General features: G+C 48.4%; 1 protein-coding gene across 1 annotated transcript in view; it reads left to right on the top strand.

Moving 5' to 3' along the window:
* Window positions 1-21,220, top strand: part of LOC137528401 (ADP-ribosylation factor-like protein 13B) — a 2,482,321-nt gene that overhangs the window by 1,600,779 nt on the left and 860,322 nt on the right. The gene's annotated exons all lie outside the window — the stretch shown is intronic.

The following is a 21,220-nucleotide window of genomic DNA, read 5'->3' as shown; positions in this document are numbered from 1 at the left end:
GGGTTATGATAGATGACCGGGATCCTGGGTGCATCAATAACCAAATACTTAAACTCCGCATCTGTCAGGATCCCCTGATCTAACCCGCTTCTAAGGATTTGCCTGAGTTCTTCCATGTACATCCTGGTAGGGTCCCCTTTCAACTTTTTGTATGTCAAATGGTCTCCAAGAATGGCTTCCATTTCTGCCCTATATTGATTTCTGTGCATGATAACAACACCCCCGCCCTTGTCAGCCGGTCTCACAAGGACCTCTTTATTCTGACTCAGTTTCTTAATTTGTTGAAATTCCCTGCCCTCTTTCTTGATTTGGATCTTCTCCAAGTCCTTAAGCACCATATTTTTAAATACTTGAACTGTACTGTCCCGGGCATTATCTGGTGGATTGAATGTGGATCTATTTTTAAGTGAGGTGTGTACATATGGTTGCCTGGTGTCAACCGTATTAGCTCTAGTATTAGGCCCCTCCTTGGACAAAAAGTAACTCTGTTCGCCTGCTGCTCTGTCAAAATTTTCCTGCGTGCGAACACAGGGAAGACATCTCTGATCAGGGCGGAATGCTTCCTGCTGCTGCTGCCACCCTCAACCTGATTGCGTACTTGACGTGATCCACCAACACCACCATCACTCCATTTTCTTTTAGGAGTGGCAGGAAATTGCTGCTGCTCTCGCTCCACTGTTTTGGGGCCAAAAACTTTATTGGGGAAGGGGTATGAGCGAACCAAAGTAAAATAAATCCACCTAACTTGAACTAAAAAACAGATAAGAAAATAAGGGGGTGAAATAAAGAAAATAAATCAAAAACAAAATAAAGAAAACATAAAACAAAAAAAATGAACTTAGAAAACAAAAAAAAACTTGCACTACACTCAACTAATCAATCACCTAACTCTCTCACTCTGTCAAACACTAAGCCTGTGGCCTGGCTGGCTCTCTCTAACCCTCTCTACACAGCAACTACTAGTACACTACACTACACTACAATCTATCACTCACACTAACAATCTGCTGTCACTCTCTCACAAATACACCTAGCTAGTGATGCTCATCCGGATTTCAGATATCCGGGTAACTCGGATATCCGACCATTTTTCCACTATCCGCGCAGATCTGGATTCCGGATAGTTAAGCAGAAATTCCGATAGCTATCTGCAGATAGTTTGACGGCCGACCCGGATATCCGAATCCGGATTACAAGTTCGGTGGCAAAAATGACCACCACCACTCTCTCGTCTTGCAGGGATTAGTAGTATGTCAAAAGCAAACTAACACACTTTGGCCAGGGATCGAACCCAGGTCAACTGCGTGGAGGCCAGCTATGCTCACCACTATAACACCAACCACACACAGGGTAAAGTACAGCACTTTGAAGTCTGAAAGATTCCAGGGCAAGGGTGGGAAGGATGAAAAGCTAGGTGGCCATGCAACCATTCCTGCTAACCTAAAGCTTACTTATAGACAGTCATTTGAGACACATGCCGGGTGCAGGGCTGTGTGGTGAATGATCCTATAGACAGTCATACGAGACACATGCTGGGTGCAGGGCTGTGTGGTGAGTCAACACATTGGCTTAAGACTTTACCAAATCCAATGCTCCAATATGGAGAAGCTTCTCTGTTTGCTTTTTTTTTGTTTTGTTTTTAAGTGTGGTGTTCACTCATCTCTTCAACTACAAGAAAGGACCAGGAGTAGTCTTAGCTACCGTAATATCTGTTATGGCAGGGCCCTTATAACACTTTCTCTTACAGGGCTATGGAAACCGTTTTGCCCATGCGATAAAGCGAGGTGCAAAAATGAAATCATACCTAGCAGAGGATGGTTTTGATCCATCAACTTCAGGGTTATGGGCCCAGCACACTTCTGCTGCACCACTCTGCAGTCTGCTTACATTTGAATACAATCTTCAAGTTTAATAAGGGTACATTACTTCCCTTCACAAAACACAAAGCCATCCCTGGGTGGGCTTGAATCACCAACCTTTCAGTTACCAGCCAAGTGCGCTAACCAATTGTGCCACAGACGCTGTGCACACAATTGCTGCTAAATGGCTATCTGGGGTTTTCTTCGGACAACTGTTGAACACAAAACACAAAGCCATCCCTGGGTGGGCTTGAACCACCAACCTTTTGGTTAACAGATGAATGCGCTAACCAATTGTGCAACAGAGACTAGTTGTTGCTGCTAAATGATTTTATGGGGATGTATGTGTGTCTTTTGGAGGGAGGAAGTAAGTCTGCTCCAAGAAGTTTAATGCTGCTTTTTCCTACAACAAAGCATTCCCTGTGTGGCAGCAGAGTGGTGCAGTGGAAGTGTGCTGCGCCCATAACCCCGAGGTTGATGGATCAAAACCATCATCTGCTAGGTATGATTTCATTTTTGCACCTTGCTTTATTGCATGGGCAAAACGGTTTCCATAGCCCTGTAAGAGAAAGTGTTATAAGGGCCCTGCCATAACAGATATTACGGTAGCTAAGACTACTCCTGGTCCTTTCTTGTAGTTGAAGAGATGAGTGAACTGTGACATCACACTTAAAAACAAACAAAAAAAAAAGCAAACAGCAAACAGAGAAGCTTCCCCACATTGGAGCATTGGATTTGGTAAAGTCTTAAGCCAATGTGTTGACTCACCACACAGCCCTGCACCCGGCATGTGTCTCGTATGACTGTCTATAGGATCATTCACCACACAGCCCTGCACCCGGCATGTGTCTCGTATGACTGTCTATAAGTAAGCTTTAGGTTAGCAGGAATGGTTGCATGGCTACCTAGCTTTTCATCCTTCCCACCCTTGCCCTGGAATCTTGCAGACTTCAAAGTGCTGTCCTTTGCTGTGTGTGTGGTTGGTGGTATAGTGGTGAGCATAACTGGCCTCCATGCAGTTGACCTGGGTTCAATCCCTGGCCAAAGTGTAACGATTGTGGAATTCTCTCCGTGATCAGCGCACAAGACGTGTGCTGACACTGCGGAAATCCTCCACAAGCGTATAATTTGAGGGAACCCAGCAAAAGGTGCAATATACCTGTAGAGGGAAATTCCTGTCAGCAGGTGGAGCTGTGGAGTGCAGAGGAACAGCTCCTCTGCCCTGCCACAGACGCAAGACAGGAATTGCACGAAGGGAAGGAACGCAGGGCAAGATAGCCCTGAAAGAGAGAGATCAAAGCGACAGAGGGTATGTGTGTTCACCAATCTAGTCGCCACCCTGCGACGGCGGACACACAACAAAGGAAACCGAGTGAGAACGCAATCGCCTGAGAAGCGATTGCGAATGAGATTGAGCAAAGGGACAGATTGTATGTGTATGCACCAAACTAGTCGCAAACCCGCGACGGTGCATACACAACAGCAGATATAAAGTAGGAACGCAATCGCGACAGAGGTGATTGCCAGAGGTGACACAAGGCTACAGCAAGGCAGAGCACGAGAGTAGCAAAGGCATAGCAAATCATACAATGAGAAGATAAGGAAAATAACAAACGCTAACTAAACGCGAACACCGCACTCATTCGCAACAGTGCACGCGTTTATGCGCGGTCTTCGCGTGTTAAGCACAACAGAGACAAGCACGCCTAACTAACCACCGACAGACAAACATGAAACAGAGGACGCGAGCGCTTGCTTAACGGTTACCTCACCGAGCCTCCAGCAAGCGTTCGTAGCAGACAAGACAGATACACGAAAACAGAAATAAGTGGTGAGAGACGGATGCACAGCACTAGCGCAAGGCGAGTGCGATCCAGGCAAGACAGATTAGATGAGATAGCTGGTAGCAACCGCTGCTCCAGCTATACTCCAAGAACAAAGATCAGAACGACTTCCTGTCGACCACCGCTGGGACAGGACAATCGCAACAGACAAACAAAACAGATATGCAATCCTAACTGCACTAGGGAACCTGCCTAGTGCAGTCCCAGGAATTACTCTAAGCTAATCTTTAAACAAAGAGCAAGGCTGACACTCCAGGAGTGTTTCACAGGACTAACCCTTATGACCAGCACAGGTCTGTGATATCACATGGTATTTATAGTACAAACCTCCAGAGGATGTGGCTAGGCAATTTGCATGACAAACTTATGCAAATTCCTCAGCAGCAAGCTGCAAAACTGACAAAAGGTCTCTCTTCCAGAGACCTGCAGAATGCAGACCTGAACAGTGGTCAAAAAGCCGAGCGGATCCTCACACAAAGTATGTGAGCTTGCTTTTGACATACTACTAATCCCTGCAAGACGAGAGAGATGGAGAGAGATGGAGAGAGAAGGAGAGAGAAGGAGAGAGATGGAGATGGCAGTATGTTATTAGCTTCTAAAACAGTTAAGAAGCCTTGAAAAGACCATTTCCGGTTTTCAATCTGGATATCCGAATCTGGCCGGATACTGGGGCGGGTATCCGAATTCAATTCGGGTTTCAAAATTGCAAACTCGAATATCCAACCCGGATCAGATATCTAGGTATCCGGATCCGAATTAGTTCCAGATAGTGAAAACTGGTATCCGAACACCCCTGCACCTAGCTACTTCTACTAATAGCTCTCACACAGTCTAATTCTCTCTCACAGTCTTTAAAAAGACTATTGTTTTATGTTGAAACTACTAATATAGGTCTGTCTCTCCTCTCTCCAAAACACCAGACTGAAACCCACAAGCTTGGTGACTGTCACACCTCTCTTATATACAAAATGGGTTGGATAGCTGATGATGGGTAGCTAGGAGCTGGTTGCTAACGTAGGATTGGTTGGTTTTTGTTAAGACTCTAATTGGTGCAGAAATTCAGTTTTTAACCACTTCTATACCAAGACATTTTGTGCTGATCGGTGCTGCGTGGGCTCTCCAGCCCGCAGCACCGATCAGCTAGCAGCCAGGCCGATCAGACTTCCCCCCTTTTTTTCCCCACTAGGGGGATGTCCTGCTGGGGGGGTCTGATCGCCGCCGGCTGCTTGCGCTTGCGGGGGGGGGGGGGCTCTTCAAAGCCCCCCTCCGCAGCGCTTTCTGGCCTCCTTCCCCTTCCCTCCCTCTCCCTCCCCCTGTGAGCGGCGCAGGACGGATTTCCGTCCTGCGCCTGATGGGATAGGCTTTAGCCTATCAGATGCCGGTGATCCCCGGCCAATCAGAGGCCGGGGATTGCCGATCTCCTCTACGGCGCTGCTGCGCAGCAGCGCCGTATACATGTAAACACCGGGGAAGATCTTCCCCGTGTGTTTACATTTACCCTGCGAGCCACCGATCGGCTCGCAGGGTGTTCACGGAGATAAACTTCAGGATTCAGGGGCGTATATATACGCACCGAGAATCCGGAAGTGGTTAATGCAGTAATCAGCATGTTTTAAGCTTCTGTGATCAGTCTATCCCTTCCGGTCCTTCTGATTGGCTTAAAAATTCTGCCTAACAGTAAATGCAGCTTTTACATGCCTCTGATTAAATTCCGACAGAATTCCACATAGAAATTCCGCTATTTACCGATTACCGCTATCGATGTTCCGTTTCGGCTTAGCGGAACGGAACTGCCAATTTCCGCCCGGAATCGCGGAAATCTCCATTCCGTGGAATCCGACGAGTAACCCTAGTGTGTGACACTCCACAGCCCACACTCAGAGCTGTGTGCACAGTACTGCTATTATTGTTGCCTCATTAAGTTGCAGGGACAGAACCACTCCAGTGCATTATTATTTCACTGTATTCTGATAGTACCATTGTATTTCTCTGTGCATGACACTCCACAGCCCACTGACAACCAGAGCTTTGCACACTACTGCTATTGTTGCTTTATTAAGTTGCATGCACAGTACCACTCCAGTGCATTATTTGTAGGGATGTAATGTGATTTCTTCCCTTTAGGGATTAAAACCCGACGTTGCGTCATCTCCATAATTTTTGGGGGGACTTTTGACATGGATCCCCCTCTGGCAAGCCACAGTCTAGGTGTTAGACCCCTTGAAACAACTTTTCCATTACTTTTGTGTCCAGAAACAGTCTTTGTAGGTTTTAAAATCTGCCTGCTCATTGAAATCTGTGGAGGTTCGCATGATCACGAACATTTGTGGAAGTTCGCGTTCGCAAACAAAGAAATTCTATGTTCGCGACATCTCTACTGGTATGTAATAAATAATAGCAGGAGTGTCAAACTCAATCACCTAAGGGGCCAAATTCTAAAAAATAGTCAAGAGTCAAATTGTTTAGTAAAATTTAACATTTATTTAACACTCTCAAATAAAGTGTCTATGGTGACTATGACGGTCGGAGGCTGTATCCCCGCTCTTTCTCCTTCTACAGAGTAGCACAGTTTAATATTCAAGCTCTAGTGCTGCTTTGGGTCTCTTTGATCTTCCTGACAGGCACACACTCAATGCTAGATACCTCTGGCTCCAGTATGATTGTGAAATGCACACAGTGTGTGTGGCTGCTAGAGAGAACAGAGGAGACACAATGTATCGATGGAACAGATAAATATTAGGCCTGGTTCACATTAGCGTTCCAGGTCCGGCTTCCCCGGACCCGGAACACTCCGTACACAGCGGATGGTGAATGGATACATTGTTAATCAATGTATCCATTCACACTCGTGCGACCGTCCGGATCCGATCCGGGAACGCAGCCCCGGGGACGATCCGGCTTTTTTCCAACTTGCTGTACGTCCCCGTGCGGCTGCGGACCCAGGCCAGATCCTGACCCGAACATGTGGCCATGCTGTGCAATGAGAAATGGATGTTTCTCATCACACTGGCAATAGGACCGGATGCTTCCAGCACTGGTCCTATGCCACTTGGGGGGCCCGGACTACACGCCGGTATCCCCCATGCTTGCGGTGCCTTTCCGGCACTGCAATGTATCTAGTTCCGGCTACTTTATTGTAGCCGGAACTGATAAATTCCGGATCCGCAACTTGTGGCCACCGCAGAGACTCGTACGGTCTCTTTGCGGCCCCCGGACCCCCGGACACTTGCGGACTCGAACCGCAAGTGTGAACAGGGCCTTATACTGCTTTGCTGCTCTGCTATGTAGGGGCGTGTAGTGAAAAATGGCGCTGGCCAAATAATGGCGCTAGATCGCCGAAGATAAGTCATCTAAAAACGATATTTATCATTTTTAAAAACGATATTTATCGTTTTTAAGGTACTCGGTTTTTTCGTTTTTATTTATTTTAGGTAGGGTTCTAAAACGATATTTTTCGTTTTTTTTTATTTTATTTTTGCTAGGGTTTTGAAATGTTGTTTTTCGTTTTTTATTTATTTTTGCTCTGCTTTTAAAATAAAAAAAAGTTTTGTGTGTATGTGTGGCTACACTTCATCTCTAGTAACCTGTTAACTAATCCATACATTTGCTGCAAATATGTCCCACACACCATATATTTATTGTAATATTGAATAGTTGAGCCAATTTATTAAATGTTCAATTTTTATCTTTGTTACTACCATCATTATGAAGTGTTTACTTTTAAAATTACTTTGGCAGCCTATTATTTTTTTTAATAATAGTCCACAAACTATTTTTACATTTGCTATTACCAACTTCAGACGCTCCCTAAACGAATTTATTGGTGAACATGTCTTGTTGCTAGGCATCACAGTTTAAAAATTGTCTACATGCATCTTAGCTTGCATTGTCTATATACACTGCACATGCAACTCAAAAGTTGCATAACACATTCCCAAAAAAGCGATCCAAAAGTAGGCCTCAAAACCTACAAAATCTCTTTATTCATTACCTTTTCAGCAGTACATACAAATACAAATCCCGTTATAGAAGGCCACAATGTCTTACAATTCTGTACATGAAAAATCTAATTTGCATAACATATTACCACCAACCCGAACACAAGCACTCTGCTTAGAAATGCTAAAAATATAACATCTACTCTGCTTTACATACTCCCTCAGACACACCCACAGATAGTCTTCATGATACTTCATTCATAAAACATTACTGCATGTGGCAAGGCTGAAAACTGCAGTCTTTTTGAGCACTTTCCAAAAGTGTGAATTCATAAAGGCCAGTAGCGTCACTAGGGGGGTGTGGTAGGTGCGGACCGCACCAGATGTCACCAGCAGAGGGGGTGATACCAAGCTCCAGGCTAAGGGAGAGTGGAGAAGGCTATGTAAATACTTTCCAGGCTACTGTCTGATAGACTTCTCTCTCCCTTCTGGCTGCACCCTATTGATCTTATAACAGAGTTCAGAGGCCACCAAGGCCACATGGTGATCATTTTAACACCCCCCTATAACAAGCAACGTTACTACCTGGTGAAGTTTGGAGGTTCATGGGGTAGGAGGGGGTGACACCATGAGTTTCCGCACCGGGTGACACGAACCCTAGTGACGCCTCTGATAAAGGCTGTTATTTTATTTAAAAAATTAAATTACCGAGCAGTGAGTAAAATTACCAAGATGGCTGTAGTTAGCTCCAACACGCAGATGCGGATCTAGAAGGGCGCAGGCATGCCACGTGCCCCAGGCGTCCTCCCTCTTCAATCACCAGGGGGGTGCAGTGCTGCTGACAGCATTCCTGAGTCTAAGGGAGTAACAATCATCAAGCAGCCTGGCCGTCTCAGTCTTTGTCATATATCTATATTAGAGGCTATTGAGAGGTGAGCTCCAAACTTTTCCCACTCTCCCCAACACAGATCATGTCTCAGTCCCCTGAGATAGTGGCAGATGCTCCCAGTCTGAAGAGGTTACAAGGTCTACTATTAATTCTCCTCTCTGGCATTCACACATTCCTCAGCCTTATCTCAGTGTGCTGTTTACTTTACTTTTATTTATGGCACTGTATGCACTTTAACCATTATCCTGCTGGCATCTCTATGGCCAGTTTTAATAACGCCTCTCTTGTACAGTCAGGCCCGGCCCTAGACTTTTTGCCGCCTGAGGCAAATTTTGAAGAAATCACTGCCAACTCCCCCCCCCCCCCCTTAAGCCGTGGGTGTGGGGTAGTGTTGGGCGAACATCTAGATGTTCGGGTTCGGGCCGAACAGGCCGAACATGGCCGCAATGTTCGGGTGTTCGACCCGAACTCCGAACATAATGGAAGTCAATGGGGACCCGAACTTTCGTGCTTTGTAAAGCCTCCTTACATGCTACATACCCCAAATTTACAGGGTATGTGCACCTTGGGAGTGGGTACAAGAGGGAAAAAAAATTAGCAAAAAGAGCTTATAGTTTTTGAGAAAATCGATTTTAAAGTTTCAAAGGGAAAACTGTCTTTTAAATGCGGGAAATGTCTGTTTTCTTTGCACAGGTAACATGATTTTTGTCGGCATGCAGTCATAAATGTAATACATATAAGAGGTTCCAGGAAAAGGGACCGGTAACGCTAACCCAGCAGCAGCACACGTGATGGAACAGGAGGAGGGTTGCGCAGGAGGAGAAGGCCACGCTTTGAGACACAACAACCCAGGCCTTGCATGAGGACAAGAAGCGTGCGGATAGCAATTTGCATTTTGTCGCCATGCAGTCATAAATGTAATACAGATGAGAGGTTCAATAAACAGGGACCGGAAACGCTAACCCATCACAGATGTTCATTGTTCATGTTACTTGGTTGGGGTCCGGGAGTGTTGCGTAGTCGTTTCCAATCCAGGATTGATTCATTTTAATTTGAGTCAGACGGTCTGCATTTTCTGTGGAGAGGCGGATACGCCGCCGATCTGTGACGATGCCTCCGGCAGCACTGAAACAGCGTTCCGACATAACGCTGGCTGCCGGGCAAGCCAGCACCTCTATTGCGTACATTGCCAGTTTGTGCCAGGTGTCTAGCTTCGATACCCAATAGTTGAAGGGTGCAGATGGATTGTTCAACACAGCTACGCCATCTGACATGTAGTCCTTGACCATCTTCTCCAGGCGATCGGTGTTGGAGGTGGACCTGCACGCTTGCTGTTCTGTGGGCTGCTGCTGCATGGGTGTCATAAAATTTTCCCACTCCAAGGACACTGCCGATACCATTCCCTTTTGGGCACTAGCTGCGGCTTGTGTTGTTTGCTGCCCTCCTGGTCGTCCTGGGTTTGCGGAAGTCAGTCTGTCGGCGTACAACTGGCTAGAGGAGGGGGAGGATGTCAATCTCCTCTCTAAAGTCTCCACAAGGGCCTGCTGGTATTCTTCCATTTTGACCTGTCTGGCTCTTTCTTCAAGCAGTTTTGGAACATTGTGTTTGTACCGTGGATCCAGAAGGGTATAAACCCGGTAATTGGTGTTGTCCAGAATGCGCACAATGCGTGGGTCGCGTTCAATGCAGTCCTAGGCCGAAGAGGTCATAGCCTAGGGTCACAAAACCTGTTTATTTGGGCAATTTCAATGGTGGCGAGTCTGACGTACATAAATCGCAGCAATGGCCGTTAGCAACGTCTGAATCTCACGAAATGTCTCATGCAGGTAGAAGACATATTGTTAGACTTGGGCTCCAAAGATGGGGTCCCTACATCTCTGCAAACCAGAGTTACAGGGCTCCAAATTTGGTAAAATCCCCCATAGGCTTTCATTGGGCCTCCTATTTAAAGTTCCAAAATCTCACATCTTTTCAAAGGGCAATTACTCAGCAGTGGCAAATTTTCTAGCATTGTAGGGACCCTTAGGGGGAACATGACTGGTGAGTTTCGGGCCCCTAGGCCAAAGAGGTCATAGCCTAGGGTCACAAAAACCTGTTTATTTGGGCTATTTCAATGGTAGTGATGGTGACGTACATAAATCGCAGCAATGGCCGTTAGCAAAGTCTGAATCTCACGAAATGTCTCATGCAGGTAGAAGACATATTGTTAGACTTGGATTCCAAAGATGGGGTCCCTACATCTCTGCAAACCAGAGTTACAGGGGTCCAAAATTGGTAAAATCCCCCATAGGATTTCATTGCCTCCCTATTTCACTTTCCAAAATCTCACATCTTTTCAAAGGGCAATGGCTCAGCAGTACCAAATTTTCTAGCATTGTAGGGACCCTTAGGGGGAACATGACTGGTGAGTTTCGGGCCCCTAGGCCGAAGAGGTCATAGCCTAGGGTCACAAAAACCTGTTTATTTGGGCTATTTCAATGGTAGTGATGGTGGCGTACATAAATCTCAGCCATGGCCGTTAGCAAAGTCTGAATCTCACGAAATGTCTCATGCAGGTAGAAGACATATTGTTAGACTTGGATTCCAAAGATGGGGTCCCTACATCTCTGCAAACCAGAGTTACAGGGGTCCAAAATTGGTAACATCCCCCATAGGATTTCATTGCCTCCCTATTTCACTTTCCAAAATCTCACATCTTTTCAAAGGGCAATGGCTCAGTAGTACCAAATTTTCTAGCATTGTAGGGACCCTTAGGGGGAACATGACTGGTGAGTTTCGGGCCCCTAGGCCAAAGAGGTCATAGCCTAGGGTCACAAAAACCTACTTATTTGGGCTATTTCAATGGTAGTGATAGTGGCGTACATAAATCTCAGCCATGGCCGTTAGCAACGTCTGAATCTCACGAAATGTCTCATGCAGGTAGAAGACATATTGTTAGACTTGGATTCCAAAGATGGGGTCCCTACATCTCTGCAAACCAGAGTTACAGGGGTCCAAAATTGGTAAAATCCCCCATAGGCTTTCATTGGGCCTCCTATTTACCGTTCCAAAATCTCACACCATTTCAAAGGGCAATGGCTCAGCAGTGGCAAAACTCACCAGTCATGATCCCCCTAAGGGTCCCTACAATGCTAGAAAATTTGGTACTGCTGAGCCATTGCCCTTTGAAAAGATGTGAGATTTTGGAAAGTGAAATAGGGAGGCAATTAAATCCTATGGGGGATTTTACCAATTTTGGACCCCTGTAACTCTGGTTTGCAAAGATGTAGGGACCCCATCTTTGGAATCCAAGTCTAACAATATGTCTTCTACCTGCATGAGACATTTCGTGAGATTCAGACTTTGCTAACGGCCATGGCTGAGATTTATGTACGCCACCATCACTACCATTGAAATAGCCCAAATAAACAGGTTTTTGTAACCCTAGGCTATGACCTCTTCGGCCTAGGGGCCCGAAACTCACCAGTCATGTTCCCCCTAAGGGTCCCTACAATGCTAGAAAATTTGGTACTGCTGAGCCATTGCCCTTTGAAAAGATGTGAGATTTTGGAAAGTGAAATAGGGAGGCAATGAAATCCTATGGGGGATTTTACCAATTTTGGACCCCTGTAACTCTGGTTTGCAAAGATGTAGGGACCCCATCTTTGGAATCCAAGTCTAACAATATGTCTTCTACGTGCATGAGACATTTCGTGAGATTCAGACTTTGCTAACGGCCATTGCTGAGATTTATGTACGCCACCATCACTACCATTGAAATAGCCCAAATAAACAGGTTTTTGTGACCCTAGGCTATGACCTCTTCAGCCTAGGGGCCCGAAACTCACCAGTCATGTTCCCCCTAAGGGTCCCTACAATGCTAGAAAATTTGGTACTGCTGAGCCATTGCCCTTTGAAAAGATGTGAGATTTTGGAAATTGAAATAGGGAGGCAATGAAATCCTATGGGGGATTTTACCAATTTTGGACCCCTGTAACTCTGGTTTGCAGAGATGTAGGGACTCCATCTTTGGAATCCAAGTCTAACAATATGTCTTCTACCTGCATGAGACATTTCGTGAGATTCAGACTTTGCTAACGGCCATTGCTGCGATTTATGTACGTCACCATCACTACCATTGAAATAGCCCAAATAAACAGGTTTTTGTGACCCTAGGCTATGACCTCTTTGGCCTAGGGGCCCGAAACTCACCAGTCATGTTCCCCCTAAGGGTCCCTACAATGCTAGAAAATTTGCCACTGCTGAGTAATTGCCCTTTGAAAAGATGTGAGATTTTGGAACTGTAAATAGGAGGCCCAATGAAAGCCTATGGGTGATTTTACCAAATTTGGAGCCCTGTAAGGCCCGGTTCACATTAGCGGCTGCTATCCGGAATCGCCGTGCCGGAGCCGGACCGCATGCGGACCGGACGAAACGGACGCACAGCATAGCAATGAAAGTCTATGCGACCGTTCACATGCGTCCGTTTCGTCCGGACCGGAGCCGGACCGGATCCGGACTCCGGCGTCCGTTCCAACATGCGCTATTTTTTGGTCCGGCTGGTCCGGCTGACGTATCCGGACCGGAGCCGGAATGTTGCATCCGGCCAATGGAAACCAATGAGAACCGGAGAGCGCACAACACACTGGCTATAAAAACCGGATGTTGTACCACACTTCCTATGCAGACTCTATGGTATGGTGGCCATTTTGGATGGGGACCACATGGCACCAGCGTTCACAGAGTGGAGCAGCAGTGACTTCATGCTGGAGCTCTTTGGCAGCAATATGGAGCAGGATCTGTCTGATAGCGAGGGGGTGAGGCCCTACACATCAGAAGACCTCATCCTACAGGTGCAGCAGGTACCAGCCCTGTGGGACAAGGGGGATGCGGACCACAGCAACATCAAAAAATGCAGAGGCCTGTGGAAAAAAATTGCCAAGCTGTATGTGGAGGACTTTGAGAACTTGAGCAAGAGACAGCAAGGCACAGAGGGTATGTTGACTAGAAGTTTTTTGGGGGGGGCTTGTGGTTTAAGCTTGTGATGTATTCAATTTTTGCTATGGATTTGTGTCACCCACGTGTTGCCCACCCACCCGTGGCCCACCCACCTGTTCCCCACCCACCTGTACCCCACCTGTGATGTATCCCACCCACCTGTGATGTATCACACCCACCTGTACCCCACCTTTGATGTATCCCACCTGTGATGTATCCCACCCACCAGTACCCCACCTGTGATGTATCCCACCCACCTCTACCCCACCTGTGATGTATCCCACCCACCTGTACCCCACCTGTGATGTATCCCACCTGTGATGTATCCCACCCACCTGTACCCCACCTGTGCTGTATCCCACCCACCTGTGATGTATCACACCCACCTGTACCCCACCTGTGATGTATCCCACCTGTGATGTATCCCACCCATGATGTATCCCACCCACCAGTACCCCACCTGTGATGTATCCCACCCACCTCTACCCCACCTGTGATGTATCCCACCCACCTGTACCCCACCTGTGATGTATCCCACCTGTGATGTATCCCACCCACCAGTACCCCACCTGTGATGTATCCCACCCACCTCTACCCCACCTGTGATGTATCCCACCCACCTCTACCCCACCTGTGATGTATCCCACCTGTGATGTATCCCACCCACCTGTACCCCACCTGTGCTGTATCCCACCCACCTGTGATGTATCACACCCACCTGTACCCCACCTGTGATGTATCCCACCTGTGATGTATCCCACCCATGATGTATCCCACCCACCAGTACCCCACCTGTGCTGTATCCCACCCACCTGTGATGTATCCCACCCACCTGTACCCCACCTGTGCTGTATCCCACCCACCTGTGATGTATCACACCCACCTGTACCCCACCTGTGATGTATCCCACCTGTGATGTATCCCACCCATGATGTATCCCACCCACCAGTACCCCACCTGTGCTGTATCCCACCCACCTGTGATGTATCCCACCCACCTGTGCTGTATCCCACCCACCTCTACCCCACCTGTGATGTATCCCACCTGTGATGTATACCACCCACCTGTACCCCACCTGTGCTGTATCCCACCCACCTGTGCTGTATCCCACCCACCTGTGATGTATCCCACCCACCTGTGCTGTATCCCACCCACCTGTGCTGTATCCCACCCACCTCTACCCCACCTGTGATGTATCCCACCTGTGATGTATCCCACCCACCTGTACCCCACCTGTGCTGTATCCCACCCACCTGTGATGTATCACACCCACCTGTACCCCACCTGTGATGTATCCCACCTGTGATGTATCCCACCCATGATGTATCCCACCCACCAGTACCCCACCTGTGATGTATCCCACCCACCTCTACCCCACCTGTGATGTATCCCACCCACCTGTACCCCACCTGTGATGTATCCCACCTGTGATGTATCCCACCCACCTGTACCCCACCTGTGCTGTATCCCACCCACCTGTGATGTATCACACCCACCTGTACCCCACCTGTGATGTATCCCACCTGTGATGTATCCCACCCATGATGTATCCCACCCACCAGTACCCCACCTGTGCTGTATCCCACCCACCTGTGATGTATCCCACCCACCTGTGCTGTATCCCACCCACCTCTACCCCACCTGTGATGTATCCCACCTGTGATGTATACCACCCACCTGTACCCCACCTGTGCTGTATCCCACCCACCTGTGCTGTATCCCACCCACCTGTGATGTATCTCACCCACCTGTGCTGTATCCCACCCACCTGTGATGTATCCCACCCACCTGCGATGTACCCCACCTGTGCACATAAAACATACACAATGACCAATTATACATCAATTTATTGTAAAAAATTAATACATTTAAAATCACTCAAACTTGAAACTCCAAAATAAACACATTTCAACAAAACATATTAAAAACCAAACATTCACCCTCGTCCAGGTGGTGTGGTAAAATAAAGTCTCAGTTGGTCCCTGTTCCGCAGTGACACTACCCTTGGCCTGGTTGCATACCTCCGCAGGGGCATTAGTGGAAGCACATTCGGGGGTTCCGGAGTCTCTCTTTCCTCCTGCCGCACAAAGTTGTGGAGGATGCATGCTGCCTTCACCACGACAACTGCGTTGCCCGGTTTCAGCAGCATGGGCGTGTGGAACACCCTCCACTTTGACACCAGGATCCCAAATGTGCACTCCACCATTCTCCTTGCACGGCTCAACCGAGCATTGAAGTGTAGCTGGCTGGCATCAAGTCCCCTGTCTGGGTACGGACGCATTACATGGTCGGACAGGGCGAAGGCCTCGTCCCCCACAAACACATAGGGGTAGGCCGGTGCCCTTGTCCCAGGCCAGGGTCTGTCACGGGGGAGACGCAGTCTGCCTTCCTCCATCAGCCGGCAAAGGGTCGTACGCTGGAAAATTCCAGAGTCATTGGAACTACCGTACGACCCCACGTCCACGTACACAAACTTGTAGTCCGCATCTGCCACTGCCATTAGAACAATGCTGAAGTATTTTTTATAGTTGAAATAATGGCTGCCACTCCCCACGGGTTTCTGAATCCGGATGTGTTTCCCATCCAGTGCGCCAACACAATTAGGAAACTTGCACTCGGTCCAGAAGCCCTGGGCGATCTCCTCCCATTTCGTGGTGTCCGGCACAGGCATGTATCTGGCCCTCAGTCGCGTCCAAAGGATCCTCGAAGTCCTCACGACGATGCCTGCCACCGTGCTCTTCCCAATACGAAATGTGACATGTAGCGATGTATATGTTTGTCCAGTTGCGATGTACCTACAAGAGAAATAATCGAAATCAATTTTTCATGTCGTTACAGGAGAAAGGTACAAGACAAGGTGGCGCAATATACGGGATGCATATGTGAAATGGCTACGGAAGAAAAAACTTGCCGAACGAAGTGGCAGTGGCGGGGGAAGGCGACAAAAAGACTACCAATTTGCCAAGCAATTGTCTTTCATCAATGCAAGCCTGGAACCTAGACTGTAAGTACCACTACTGTGGGCAGGAACTGAGAGCTCATTTACCATGACTTCGGCCATGTATTGCTATGGCCTCAATTCCCATGGCTAGCGAACTTTTCTCACAAGCTTTATCAAATGTTGGGTAGAAACGGGTGATAAAGTGATTGCTAGTGTTTGCTAGCTCTGTGAATTGACGCCACATGCTGTTTGGCACACCAATAAATATTTTTTTTATCTACAGGACTGAAGACAATTTGGAGCAAGAGGAACCGACCCAGGAGGCACGGTTCAGCAGTGAGGAGAGCTTGGTGGATGATGACGTCGCCGATGTAACCTATTGCCCCGAGGCGAGGAGTAGGAGGAGGGAGTCCTTAATCACAACTCCGTCCTTTGATGATGACTTGGCAGAAGAGAGCTTGGATGTTGAGGTTGCAGGACCGAGTGTGGAAGAAGCTGAACCTCCACAATCGACCGCTATGGAAGCTCCAGGGGAACAAGAACAAAGTGAGGAGCACCGAGAGACTGCAGCACAACCAGCGCGCAGGGCAACCCCGACACAGGCCAGAGGACGGGAAGATGCTGCCACACCACCAGTGAGGACCACCACACCAGTGAGGCGTCGAGGTACCCTCCCCCCAACAAGGAGAGAGACAGAGTCCGAGATGTCCGGGGCTGTCTCCGGACTTCTCGGGATTCTTCAGAGCCACCAAACTCTCATAACCCGGCAGTTGCAAGATGAGGACAGGGGCCATATCATGGAGCAGTACAAGTCCCACATCACTACACTGCAATGTGAGCTCGACGCTGTACATGGGCACTACAGGGACGAGCTTAAAATGATGCATGAGATGCACAGAGGAGAAATCGACCAACTGCGTGCGCAGCATCATCAGTCGGTGGGCCAGCTGCAGAACATGATGCAGCAAATGCATCAACAAAGCAAGGAACTACTGAAATTGCAGGCACACCCGTGTTTTCACACTGTGATGTCTCTAATACCATATCTAGAAAAGGTGCCTTCACAAAACCTGATGGCGTGCCATTCCAATTTGCTGGAGGTGATTAAACAGCACATGGACACGCCATTATTGCAACCACCAATTTTTAGACCCCCACAACCAACAGCGGTGCCCACCTGGCAATCATCACAGATGTACACCGGCTACAGAGGCAGTCAATATGGGCCACCGCTGTCAGGGTCCAGCTCATCCACGACCAGCACCCAAGAGAGTCCAGATTTCCAGGCAGCAACTCCCACCTTTTCTAGTAGTGGTGCCGATACAATTTAAAAAAAAAAATTCAAATTGTTCCTGGACATGCTCCTCTGAATACCTCCGATCCTCGGAGGAAGGATACCATCACAGGGCTTTTTAACTTTTGGTTTTGCTGGACTTGAACTTTAGGGCCTGGTGTCCCCGAAAGACACTACCTGGGTCACAACCTTGTGCCTGTTGCACTGCACCTGTAGTCCTGCACCTGTGCCTTTGATTCCTCTTGTTCCTTACTTTGTTGATCCTAATCACTTGCACAAGACCCTTGGAGCCATGGGTGAAGGACACCTTCACTGGTCGGTGAGAGGCCTAGCCTTTTCACTGACCTGTGTCCTTCATCCATGGCTCAGAGGGTCCTGTGCCAGTCGTTAGGTTTTAGAAGCACTAATAATTTAGGGCCTGGTGTCCCCGAAAGACACTACCTGGGTCACAACCTTGTGCCTGTTGCACAGCACCTGTAGTCCTGCACCTGTGCCTTTGATTCCTCTTGTTCCTTACTTTGTTGATCCTAACCACTTGCACAAGACCCTTGAAGCCATGGATGAAGGACACCTTGACTGGTCGATGAGAGGCCTAGCCTTTTCACTGACCTGTGTCCTTCATCCATGGCTCAGAGGGTCATGTGCCAGTGGTTAGGTTTTTGAAGCACTTCAACTTTAGGGCCTGGTGTCCCCGAAAGACACTACCTGGGTCACAACCTTGTGCCTGTTGCACTGCACCTGTAGTCATGCACCTCTGCCATCGGTTCCTCTTGCTCCTCACTTTGTTCTTGTTCCTAACCACTTGCACAAGACCCTTGGAGCCATGGATGAAGGACACCTTGACTGGTCGGTGAGAGGCCTAGCCTTTTCACTGCCCTGTGTCCTTCATCCATGGCTCAGAGGGTCATGTGCCAGTGGTTAGGTTTTTGAAGCACTTCAACTTTAGGGCCTGGTGTCCCCGAAAGACACTACCTGGGTCACAAACTTGTGCCTGTTGCACTGCACCTGTAGTCATGCACCTCTGCCATCGGTTCCTCTTGCTCCTCACTTTGTTCTTGTTCCTAACCACTTGCACAAGACCCTTGGAGCCATGGATGAAGGACACCTTGACTGGTCGGTGAGAGGCCTAGCCTTTTCACTGCCCTGTGTCCTTCATCCATGGCTCAGAGGGTCATGTGCCAGTGGTTAGGTTTTTGAAGCACTTCAATTTTAGGGCCTGGTGTCCCCGAAAGACACTACCTGGGTCACAACCTTGTGCCTGTTGCACTGCACCTGTAGTCATGCACCTCTGCCATCGGTTCCTCTTGCTCCTCACTTTGTTCTTGTTCCTAACCACTTGCACAAGACCCTTGGAGCCATGGATGAAGGACACCTTGACTGGTCGGTGAGAGGCCTAGCCTTTTCACTGCCCTGTGTCCTTCATCCATGGCTCAGAGGGTCATGTGCCAGTGGTTAGGTTTTTGAAGCACTTCAATTTTAGGGCCTGGTGTCCCCGAAAGACACTTGGGCAGCTATGCCCTACAACTCTTCCAGCACAAAGTTGGTGGTTGGTGTTCCTTAAAACTGACCGGGCTATACCATAGATATGTTATTTTTTTGTCTTCCATGTTGGAAGAATGTTTCCATGTTGGAAAGTGGTTGTTTTTGCAATAAAAAAATTTGTTTTTACATACCTCAGTGTGATGAGTAGTTGTTCTTGTGGTGTGACTGCTCTCCTGAACGTGGTATCCTTCTTCCTAAGGTCATCCTTCACCATCTCCAAAAGGGTATCAAACCTGTCAGGAGATGTAAAGGAAGAAGCTGTAAAGTATGTTGTGGGACAAGGTGTTGGGTGGAGGATGGGGGAGGTGTGTTTACAGAGGTTTGGGAGTGTTGTGGAGGGTGGGGGTGTAGTGTATAGCTAGGTATACAGGGGTGTGGGGGTCAGGGTGGTGTGTTTAGCTAGGTATACAGGGATGAGGTGTTGTGGGGGTGAGGGTGGGGTGTTTAGGAATGGTGGGGGTTGGTGTATTTAGGCCTATATACTTACAGGGGAATAGACATCCGAGTGTAGCTGTAGAACTTCTGTGGGTGTCGTCTGAGGTCCCGGTAGAGGGCCTGGAACTCTCCCTTCCTCTGCCTCCTGGCTAGTAGAGGGTGCACCTACCATCTCCTGCGAGGAGCACGCCTTCTCCCCACATAGTAGTAGGTAAACAACAGGAAGGAGAGAATTCCCAGGTAATAAGCGTAAAAAATGACTGGATCCATGGTCCCAACTGCTGTCTCTGTATCCAAGGATGGTCTCCACACGTCCAGCTGTCTCCAACAATGACCCCAGAGCTTCTGCTGACCTCCCAGAACCCCAGGTATTTATACAGGTTGTTATCTCTTTAAGAATCCGGATCCGGACCGCAACCGTGTTCATACCGCACGGAAACCGTATGCAACCGGACCGGATCCGGACCGGATCCGGACAGGAACCGTACGGTTCAGGTCCGATCCGGCTCCGGTGCGGTCCGGACATCCGGTGCGGTTTTTGCAAAACCGCAAGTGTGAACGGGGCCTAACTCTGGTTTGCAGAGATGTAGGGACCCCATCTTTGGAGCCCAAGTCTAACAATATGTCTTCTACCTGCATGAGACATTTCGTGAGATTCAGACGTTGCTAACGGCCATTGCTGCGATTTATGTACGTCAGACTCGCCACCATTGAAATTGCCCAAATAAACAGGATTTGTGACCCTAGGCTATGACCTCTTCGGCCTAGGACTGCATTGAACGCGACCCACGCATTGTGCGCATTCTGGACAACACCAATTACTGGGTTTATACCCTTCTGGATCCACGGTACAAACACAATGTTCCAAAACTGCTTGAAGAAAGAGCCAGACAGGTCAAAATGGAAGAATACCAGCAGGCCCTTGTGGAGACTTTAGAGAGGAGATTGACATCCTCCCCCTCCTCTAGCCAGTTGTACGCCGACAGACTGACTTTCGCAAACCCAGGACGACCAGGAGGGCAGCAAACAACACAAGCCGCAGCTAGTGCCCAAAAGGGAATGGTATCGGCAGTGTCCTTGGAGTGGGAAAATTTTCTGACACCCATGCAGCAGCACACAGAACAGCAAGCGTGCAGATCCACCTCCAACACCGATCGCCTGGAGAAGATGGTCAAGGACTACATGTCAGATGGCGTAGCTGTATTGAACAATCCATCTGCACCCTTCAACTATTGGGTATCGAAGCTAGACACCTGGCACAAACTGGCAATGTACGCAATAGAGGTGCTGGCTTGCCCGGCAGCCAGCGTTATGTCGGAACGCTGTTTCAGTGCTGCCGGAGGCATCGTCACAGATCGGCGGCGTATCCGCCTCTCCACAGAAAATGCAGACCGTCTGACTCAAATTAAAATGAATCAATCCTGGATTGGAAACGACTACGCAACACTCCCGGACCCCAACCAAGTAACATGAACAATGAACATCTGTGATGGGTTAGCGT

Source organism: Hyperolius riggenbachi, chromosome 8, assembly GCF_040937935.1.
Source record: "Hyperolius riggenbachi isolate aHypRig1 chromosome 8, aHypRig1.pri, whole genome shotgun sequence".
In the NCBI taxonomy this organism is placed as follows: Eukaryota; Metazoa; Chordata; class Amphibia; order Anura; family Hyperoliidae; genus Hyperolius; species Hyperolius riggenbachi.
This window is presented reverse-complemented; position numbering and strand designations above follow the sequence as displayed.